Source organism: Lithobates pipiens, unplaced genomic scaffold (assembly GCF_037356315.1).
Source record: "Lithobates pipiens isolate NorthernLeopardFrog02 unplaced genomic scaffold, aLitPip1_a1.2 Scaffold_3, whole genome shotgun sequence".
Lineage (NCBI taxonomy): Eukaryota > Metazoa > Chordata > Amphibia > Anura > Ranidae > Lithobates > Lithobates pipiens.
The window spans coordinates 94,565,058-94,573,753 of NW_027507790.1; positions in this window are offsets into that span (position 1 = coordinate 94,565,058).

The following is an 8,696-nucleotide window of genomic DNA, read 5'->3' on the forward strand; positions in this document are numbered from 1 at the left end:
GTCTGTTACTTTAGTAAGCCCCTGATCTTAATATTGTTTCTGCAATTTTACAGGTTGTCATAAAAAGCATATAGGAGTATGGATGTGGGCTTCATGGGTATCCAGGCCTGAGCATGTAGGCATACAGATGAAGTTAAAGCACAACTGGGGGTTGCTGGTTCCGTTGTTTTGTAATATATCAAATGTATTTCATTTTTCAGGGACTACATTTCTTTCTTGTACATCCAGTATCTGTATCTACTACTTAATTTCAAACTGCACGGGGAAGGGCATTATCCCTCTAGTTAACTAGTAAATGACAATGTCAGTTTAACCTAAACCCTGTAACCTTAATCCTCTAAAATCTGACCCTATCCTCTATCTAAAGTGAAACTCCTAGTACCAAATTGACCCCTTAGGCTCCATGCACACTGGAGCTCAAAAAAGCTTTTTCTGGACGCCAGATTGCTGGCAGAAAATCCTGTTTGAAAAACCTGCTTTTAACAGCGTTTTATACTAGCGTTTATGAGCGTTTATGAGCGTTTTACAGCGTTAGCGTTAATGGGCGTTTTTTATAAAAATACACAGAGGACACTACAAAAATCCCACAATGCATTCCCAAACTCCCAAAATGCATTGAAACAATAGCATTTTTTACCCTAGCAGCCATTTTAGACCAGAAAAAGCACTGTCTTCAGCAGAGAGCTGTCTACTGTTGCTAGCTGCGTTGACTATGGATCCAGCCGTGAAGACAATGCAGGAAATACTCCTCCTGATTTTGTTGCGTCGGATCAGAAGACGAAGAGAAATTAATGAGAGGACCAGAGTTCGTCGGTACTGGACCCATCCGTTGATTGACCAACGCATCTCTTCAGGATATTTCACCAACCTATATGTTCATCTGCGTAATTATCCTGAAAAGTTTTTTAACTTCACAAGGATGTCTGTTGGCACATATGACAATCTGTTAGAGAGGCTGCGACCACGTCTCACTCGAATGGACACCCAGATGAGGATGAGCGTGTCTCCTGAGGAACGTCTCCTGGTGACACTCAGGTATTTCATTATTTTTGTCATGTGTATTTAAAATGTTACTTTTTTTTTTAAACAGTCATGTTTTCCACAATTGTCCTTAAGGCTGGGTTCACACCACAGCGATGCGGGAACGCCGCGAATCCGTGGCGTTTTCCCGCATCGCATGACTCCCGCCGGCAGTTCACACTGCCCTATGCGAACGGCTGGGAGTGTCAATGAAATGTTAATGACACCCCCAGATCCGTCCGCATATCGCAGTGCGATCTGCAGACTCGCACAGGAATCGGATCGCATGGTGTGAACACCCATGCGATCCGATTCTGCTGCGGACCAAAAAAAGGGTCCCGTGCGAGATTGCTGCGGGAGCGATGCGAATTCAGCCATACTATCTGTATGGCTGAACTCGCATCGCTACGGAGATCGGATGTGATTTGCACTGCAGTGCGGTGCGAATCACATCCGGATCTCCCCCCGCAGCAGTGTGAACCCGGCCTAAAAAATATAATTTTTTAAAAATATTTGCCTTTTTTACATTACCAATTTTTTTTTGCTTGGACAATGTTTTATCCACAACAAATTTACTGGCTTGTTGATTTTTTTATATTTTTTGATAAAATAAAAAGGATTGTATATAAAAAAAAGTTAGTTTGTAACCTTTTCCCAATTCTAAAATGTTATTGACAAAAAATTTTTATTTTTTTGTAGGTTCCTGGCCACAGGACAATCGTTTGTCTCGCTGCACCACTATTTTCTGATGGGTGTAAGCACAGTGGCAAAAGTGACCCGGGAGACCTGCCTTGCTCTGTGGGAGGAGTTAAAAACCGATATGATGCCTGAGCCTACAGAAGAAACATGGGAAAAAGTAGCTAAAGAATTTTGGGAAAAGACACAGTTTCCAAACTGTATAGGAGCTCTGGATGGAAAGCATGTCCGAGTCAAAAAACCACCTAACTCCGGGTCGCGTTATTTCAATTATAAAAAGTACTTTTCTGTTGTACTTCTGGCATTGGCGGATGCAAATCTGCGCTTCATATTTGTGGATGTGGGGGCCTACGGGAGTCAGGGGGATGCCCGAATATTCCGGGAGTCTGCACTGGGTCGTCGTCTGCATGAAGGACGACTAGGGATTCCTTCTTGTAGACCACTTCCCGGCACTACGGAGCCCAGTCTTCCACTGGTGATGATAGCCGATGAAGCTTTTGGCTTAGCAGAAAATCTAATGCGCCCATATAGTGGAGGAGGACTTACTTACCAGCAGAGAATCTATAACTATAGATTAAGCCGAGCCAGACGTGTTGTGGAGTGCGCCTTTGGAGTATGCACAGCAAAGTGGCGTGTACTTCTCTCCGCCATGCAGCTTGATGTGGAGAACGCTATAAAAGTCGTCCTAGCATGCTGCGTGTTGCATAACTTTTTAATTGTCAACGAGAGAGTCTCCACAGAACCTGCACCCCCAAACCCAGGACATGATATGCAATTCATGGACTTGCGCAGTACTGCTAGAGTTATAAACATCCGAAATCAGTTTGCCAATTTTTTTGTTTCCCCTGCTGGTAGTTTGGCCTGGCAAGACCAATATATTTAGTTTACTTTTTCTTGATACTAGCCTTTACTTACCTTGAATGTTCTCCCAGATTAATAAAATTGCATATGTTTTTTCATTTCAATAAAGTTAACTAAATTTTAATAAAATTCATTACATTACAATAAAGTTCCGATTTTTTTTATTCTTTTCTTTTTTGATCATCAAAAATAATACAACCAAATAGTGTTTTCTAAAAAAAGAGGTCAAAACTGATAGCTAATAACTGACAACTGACCATCAACTGGCCAAAAACTTTATAGAATGTCAAAATGGGTGACACGTTCAAAAAAATGCAAATTTAGTTAAAATAAAATCATAATTCTTCATAAACCGGATCATCACTCCGTGATTCCAGGCGTGGTGATTTGGAGGGATTAGTGGTATCAAATCGATGTCTCTGGTGTTGAGGTGTGGGTGGCATACTTGCAGGAGGCACATTTTGTATATAGGAGGAGAGACCTGGTACATTGTAGGAGTAGGCAGAAGGGGAACCTTGACCAGTGGGAGGGCTGCTAGAAGACAGGCTTGGCACATTGGTGGAGTGGTACCTTGGTGGCCCAGAGTGAGCAGTGGAAGATGGACCTGTCATGTTGGGGGGGTGGTACACTGCTGGCCCAGGAGGAGCAATGGAAGATGGACCTGGTACGTTTAGGGAGTGGTACATTGCTGACCCAGGAGGAGCTGTGGAAGAGGGACCGGGTACATAGGAGGAGTGGTACACTGCTGGCCCAGGAGGAGCAGTGCAAGAGGTAACAGGCGCATAGGTGGAGTGGTAGACTGCTGGCCCAGGAGGAGCAGTGGAAGAGGGAACTAAAATGGGTGGTGTTGGCATCCCACTCCTTTGCGCCACCCTACAGGCCAACACATATGTGTACATGTTCTCCATGCACTGCTTCTCCCGTTCAGCATCTAGATCTGACAGCGGCATGAATAGGCTGCGACAGAAAGTCACACGAGGATGACTATGATCCATAAACACGTCGCTTTCGGTTCTCTGTTTATTTAAGTCCGTAATCAGCTGTACAATGCGTTGGTCCATTTGGTTGCTGTTGTCTGGATTACGCTGCCGACGATTACCGCGTCCACGACCACCACTGGAAGAGCATGCGTTACCAACTCTATTTTCCTATGAAGAAAAAAAACAGATAATTGATTTTTACAAAAGGGATAGATAGATAAATAGATATATTAGATAATAATAATAATAATAATAAACATACCTGCTCAGTTTCTAGATCCACACTCCCAACTTCTGATGGCGTGGACAATGTGCTAACATTTGGGGAAGCAGTCGCCCGTGAAACATTTCCTTCCCTCTGATCATCCTCCTCATCTGCCTCTGTAGCATTCCAGTTTGATGTGGTTCTAATAAAGATAACAGAAAGGTTGTGACTACTGTTAAAAACCACGTTTTAGTTATTACAAAAATATTAATGTTAATTTTTTTGTAAAAAAATTACATAATATTTTTTAAAATTTACAAAATCAAGCTCTAAAAAAAAATGGAAAAAAAGAAAATTTAATTGAAAAAAAAAATTGTTCACAATATTTATTGAAATATTGAAATAACCACTTTCAGACTGGACCATTTTGCTGGCTTTAGACCGGAGCACTTTTTGCGATTCAACACTGCGTCACTTTAAGTGACAATTGTGTCCTTTTTTCCCCCACAAATAGAGCTTTCTTTTGGTGGTATTTGATCATTTAATTTTATTTTTTGCACTATAAAAAAAGAGCGACAATTTTGAAAAAAAATGCATTATTTTTTTCTTTTTGTAATTTTAACAAAAAAAATTGTTAACATAAAAATATGCTCATTACCAATGGTACGTCACCTCACTGGCCCCTCCCTGCAATGCAAATTACTTACGCTCTTGACTCCATGGAGCGTCTTAGGAAGGAAAGCTCCTCAGCTAAGGGGTGCGGTCTAATATTTGAAGGTGCTCCACTTCGCTCCGTAAGCAGCTTATCCTTCACTTCCCTCCTTATTCTGTCAACTAGTGACTTCCATCGAGACTGCAAAGCTGCAACTGACAAAAAAAAAGGTACATTAAGCATTTTTGAAACTATATACAATATACACATAAAAAACAAATAATTATTCAAGCACACATATGCACTTACGTCGATCTTTCTTCATGCTTTGGCTCATTTCATCCCAGTCCTCCGTTAGGCTGCAGCAAATTTCATTCCATTTGTTCCTTTTGGAAACACGGTCCCCATGTCCAGGGTGAGATAAGTCCCAAATTGCAGGGTGCATTTGTACTGCAGCAATGAGCTGTGATTGAGAAACATCTTTTGCCATTTTGCTTCCTGTCCTGTATGCATAGGACAACTCAGAAGATGTGTGTGCAGCAAGAGAGGAAGTGAACTGCTCAAGAGGTGTGGATGAGAGGTCAAATATTGCTTCCTGTATGCACAAGATGTCCTGTAATTTTTTTTATCATAAAAACGTCAGACGCTGATTAACTAGCGTTTATGAGCGTTTATGAGCGTTTATCGGCGTTTGGCGTTTTTTGGCGTTTTTTCCCGGTCAAAAACGGCACTTTGAATGCGAATTTCTGGCGTTCAGAAAAAAGCCCATAAACTCCACTGCTCATTAAAGCTGAAAAACGTCCATGTGTGCATGGACACATAGGCTAACATAGAGTGGAGTTTATGGGCTTTTACAAAAAACGCCCAAACTCCAATAAACTGCAGTTTATCAGCTTCAGTGTGCATGGAGCCTAAACTCGCCATTATCCTTCTACATTTACATTGTGGTGATATGAACCAGTGATACACAAGTTTACGATATTTTTTTAACAAATTAATATTTAAACCTTACAAATAACAGTTTTCCAAACAGATGTGTTAATGAGTATGCTTTCAAATAATGCTGGGACTAGTAGACCTTTTAACCTTTGAAGAGATTTGTAGGCTATTCTGTCTCACTGAACACAATTAGGGAAATGAAAGTGTACTTGTTTACTTGTACAGAAGATAAAAAAAAAAAAAATCTCAATATGTAGCAATGTTCTTAAGAACAACCTAAAAATAGCATGCTATCAGGCTCTCAGACGTACTACGCATCAGAGTCTCTGGAAACCTAGCAGAGTCTACTGCTATATCATGATATCTGTTTTTTTCAGCGCATATATTGAAGCTTTTTAAAGGATAAGTTTACTTTTTTTTTTTAAAATGCATATTTTTTGCAGGTAAAACATCTACATAAATATTTTTTTTCTTAGGAGCCTGCAGAGCATTGCACCCACGATCAGCAGAATGTCAAGCTCATGCAGACTCTCATTACAGCTGTCTGCCCATACCTCCTGTACGGGCAGACAGTTACTGAAGTCCAGGAAGAATCAATAAACTACGAGAGCGCCCACCATCGCCCTCATATTTCATTGAGAACAACATGCTGCCTATCGCGGTGGAAGAAGGGACTTGTAGTTTATTCATTAACAGAACTTTGTGAATGAATGAACGTGGTTGTGTGGATGGAGCCCCGCGCAGCTGCGCCGTTTTTAAAATGTTAGTGGGTGTGGGGAGAGGTGACCTGATCGCTGTCACAATGGAAGATTATGCTGAGGTGAAGGCAGGTGCTTTAGTAGCACGTTACATATTACAACCTGAATATGAGTGTATCATGTATCATGTTACTAAATGTGAACTTATCCTTTAATTTTTTATTTTCTCAGTGGCATGGACTGTAGCATGCAGGACTTAAAGTGCTGCTAAAGTCTTGTTATTATTTTTTCTTTAAAAATAACAAACATGTTATACTTACTTGCTCTGTGCAGTGGTTTTGCACAGAGCAGCCTGGATCCTCCTTTTCTTGGGTTCCTCTTCAATGCTCTTGGCCTCTCCCTCCTGCTGAGTGCCCCCACAGCAAGCAGCTTTCTATGGGGGCACCCTAGCCGAGCCACAGCTCCATGTGTCCATTCAGACATTGAGCTGCGTTTCGGCCCCCACCCCTTCTCTCTCTTGGTTGGCTAATTGACTTTGACAGCAACGGGAGACAATGGTGCTTCTGCTGTGTCTCAGCCAATTAGGAGGGAGATTCCCGGATGGCCGAGGCATTTGTACACATCGCTGTATAGAGATGGACTCAGGTAAGTATTAGGGGGGCTGAAAGGGGCTGCTACACAAAGAAGGTTTTTTATCTTAAAGTGTTTGTCACCTTAAAAAAAAAAAACAGATCCTGTTCCCTTAAAGAATGAATAACAGCACAGTGTTTGTGCTGTGTAATTTAGCCCCTTCTATCACCTAAAAAAACCTGGCAGATCCTGCCTGGTTCTGCCCTCCCCTCTGTAAACTGACTACGGTTTATCATGGCTGCTGAGCCCTGACACCATTGTCAGTTTACGTGCCTCTGTCATCCGTAACTCTGCTCCCTGTTCTCCCCGTCCTCTCCCCCTCCTCTCCCTGCCTGTCAGCGTCATCCACTCCACAGCCCTGCCCTCCTGCTGCTATTATAACTACAATATAAACATACAACCCCCTCTGTAAAATAAAATTATGTGTCCCACTGTCTGTATTACATAAAAAAGATTCAGAGTACACTTTATTTTAGAGCATCTCTCAGTGCTCACCTGAGTCCTTGGCTCTCTCTCTTCCCCGGCTGATGTCATCCGGAGTTCTCGGCCCCTCCAGTAATAGCTGTCAGGTGGGAAGAGACGAGAGCCAAGGAGTCACGTGAGCGCCGGGAGACGATCTGATATAAGATAGAGATCGACATCTTTTTTATATAACAGGCACTGGGACACATAATGTTATTTTACAGAGGGGATTTATGTTTATATTTTAGTGGCTTAACAACCACTTTAATGCAAAGAATGCATTAAAGCGGACCTTCAGTAATCTTTTCAACTTTCCATCTATTAAAGATTCTGCCCTTGTTGTTTTAACTTTGGATAATAAAAATTTTTTTTTTCCTGCCAGTAAATACCTTACACAGCCTTCCTTCCTGTTTCTCATCTGGTCATTAGCCTAGGCTTATGACATCATGCACAGCCCTCTCTCTCGCTCTCGTGAGAGTTTGCCAGGTAGGGAGGGGGGATGAGTCATAAGAGGGGCAATGAGAGTGGCAGAGCTGGAGGTGTGCCTCTGTTTGTCTGTGTAAATCAAGGAAGTGAACAGGCAGCAGCTTCAGCTACCCACAGTTAAGATGGTTGCAGCCAGACTCACGTGACTTCCCTGATGAAGTCACATAACGATGATGTAATGCCTAAGGCATCAGGAAGTGACGCGATTGTGGAATGAGCTCGGAGATATACGCCATTACTCTGCTTTTTAATGTGAGTGCACTGTATGATGTTATGATTTTAATAAATTCATTCTACGTTATTACACTATGAGAGCACTCTTCTACCTTTTTATATATACCCCTTTGAGAGGACATTAGAAGGAACCCCTGGGAGAAAACAGAGACACAACATATGTGAGAGCAGATTATTGGAAACAACTATAGAGGACCCCAAGAGGTGACTACACGCCAGTAGAAAGAGAAAAGAAAAAAAAAGGAAAAAACTGCACTGTCTAAAAAGTGAAAGCAATATTAGCTGCCTGCACAACGGAAAATCTGTGTAGTAATTTAAAATGGTGATAAAGTGCGGCGCTGGTTGTGAAATATAAGTATTACAGTCAGTGACGACTATATATAATAATAAAGTGTCTATTTAAGTATATAGTATAGTGCTTGAATAATAATAATGATATAACTACTAATAAGTAAAACTCAAACAACAACAATAATAATATTATGCAAAAAAATAAGTCACATAAGTCCACAAAAGAGTGTTGTAGAAACTAGAAAGCTAGGTGGTTAGTCTGAAAATATCCACTGTATCAACAGCAACAGTGTATATTATACAAAAAGATTAAGTCCCATGAAGAAAATCCATGAAGAATCCAAAGAGTGCTGTAAATACTGGAAGAATAAGTGATTTGTCTGAAGATATCCACCACCTTATGGAGTGAGGCTTACCGGAAGTGGTGGACCCTACTAGGCTTATGCCCAATGAGTCACTAAGGCTTGATGGTGTAATCACACCTGGGGATGTAGTACCTCCGAACTTCCATATACACCAAACGTTTAAATTTGATTCTTCCA